This window comes from Oryzias melastigma, linkage group LG18 (assembly GCF_002922805.2).
Source record: "Oryzias melastigma strain HK-1 linkage group LG18, ASM292280v2, whole genome shotgun sequence".
In the NCBI taxonomy this organism is placed as follows: Eukaryota; Metazoa; Chordata; class Actinopteri; order Beloniformes; family Adrianichthyidae; genus Oryzias; species Oryzias melastigma.
The window spans coordinates 4,500,451-4,502,427 of record NC_050529.1 but is presented as its reverse complement, the minus strand read 5'-3'; the positions used below and the strand labels follow the sequence as shown (position 1 = coordinate 4,502,427).

General features: G+C 32.9%; 2 protein-coding genes across 11 annotated transcripts in view; one reads left to right on the top strand and one right to left on the bottom strand.

Annotated features, from left to right (window-relative positions):
* The window catches only part of LOC112138454 (uromodulin), a 368,601-nt gene that overhangs the window by 267,318 nt on the left and 99,306 nt on the right, over positions 1–1,977 (top strand). The gene's annotated exons all lie outside the window — the stretch shown is intronic.
* The window catches only part of LOC112156010 (NACHT, LRR and PYD domains-containing protein 14), a 71,512-nt gene that overhangs the window by 62,194 nt on the left and 7,341 nt on the right, over positions 1–1,977 (bottom strand). The gene's annotated exons all lie outside the window — the stretch shown is intronic.

Genomic DNA, 1,977 nt, shown 5'->3' with positions numbered 1-1,977 from the left:
GGAGTAAGCGAGTGTGATGTCACTAAGAGAAAAAGGTTTACTTCTGGCTCCAATGAAATGAAGTCAATTCAGTCATCTTTTTTCACAAAGCAGATGCTGCCATTTGGAACTAGATGTTGTCAGTCAACGTTTCTAAGGTAACTGTTGTCACCAATTAGGAGTTAGTTTGTAGGAATTCCACACCAATAACACTTAAAAGAGAAGGAGAATCTGTCAATTAAATATATTAAACATTCAAGGTGGAGGCCAACAGGCTCCGCCTAATTTTATTGAAGCATCATATAAAGTATCAAGAAGATCTTTAAAAAGTAAGGATGGTTATTCTGTCAAATAGAATGAGTCATAGCTGTTTATTTCTCTATAGAAGTCAATGGGATTTGGTTTCTCGGTGTCAGCAGGTACTTCCCGTTTGGACCACCAGGGGGGAAGGGTCACTCACTCAGTCCAGCTCTCTTATGCAGTCAGTGGAGCAGACATATCAACGGTTAACTGAGTGTAAACACTTCACCACTTCCTGCTCTGGTACTTCCTTAAAAATTCTGTGGGTTATGATGAAACACAATTTACAAAACCAACTCTGCTTACTTATACACACGTAAAACTCCAGTTCTCAGATACAGTCCATGAACAAGATGAATCTCCCATGATTTGTTGATAACATCTACCAACATGTGTTAAAAATGCACTCAGGAACTGAGTTAAGAAATGCAATGTTTACATTCTCTTTCACCCTCAGAGCACTTTCACACGCAGTTATTGACGCATGTCTGAGCAACACTAGGAGCTAAGAGTCCAGGAATAGTTTAACCGGCTCTGAAGTCCAGGTTCACATAAGAAAGACTAAAAGTCAAGATGCAACAGGACAATAAAAAATAATAATTATCAATAACAAATTAAGTTGTAGCCACATTATTAATAATAATGCACAAGACATCATAATAAAGTTGATATAGTCCTTCATGAAGGAATAAAAACATTTACTATTCAATCTGAGCTCTATACCCAATCAGGAAAATAGAAAACGGCACAATTGTTCTGGAATATTATATTTATTCTTCCTGATTTCACTTTACATTTAGTTCTGCAGTTAAGTTTTGTTTTAGAGTTGCATTTAATAAAAAAAAAAAAATAAATAAAAAAAAAGAGGGCAGAGTTACATAACGACTAAATTCTTCAGAGATTTGAAGTCGTCTAGCAGAACTCTGTTTTCTCAACATCCTGATCATCTGCTGACCAAGACAGGAACATTGAGAGCTGGTTTCCTGAGCTGCAGCTTGGTTTTGCAATCAAGACATTTGCTGATAAATCTAGCATTTTTCCTACAAGAGAAAGAAGTATTCCTATCTAAACTGATGACACATTTTTTTGTTTGGAGTGAAAGTTTGCCTCAAGTTACTTTCACTTTCTTACTGTTCTACTGCGTTGTTTATGTTTTGATTCATATTAGATCTGTACGGTCATTTTGTTTTCTATCTTATTTTTTCATTTATTTTCACAAATCAGTTTTTCCAAACTAAAAAACTTCTCACAGTCTTTAATGTTTTGATTAGCTTTTATTTTGAAGGGGACAGGAAGACAACACTTCACGAGGTACATTTTAGCTTTTTAAGCGAAATATTAACTTTCGTTTTACTTGGAAAGGTTTTTCAAAATGTAAGGAGAGAAAAAATTAAGAAAGAAATAAAAAGAAAGAAAAATACTAAAAACTATTATTTATTATATTGAGCGCAAACATTTTAAACATCTTTTATATTTGAATTACGCATTTTATTCAGATATTTTTTATCGTCTAGTTTGCGTCATCGATTGTTGCGCATTTACCCGCAAATAACTAAATCTACCCGTTAACTACGCTCTAAAGCTTAGTTTTCCCTGAAATACAACTAAAAATCGAAACGAAACTTATATATATATATATATATATATATATATATATATATATATATATATATATATATATATATATATATATATATA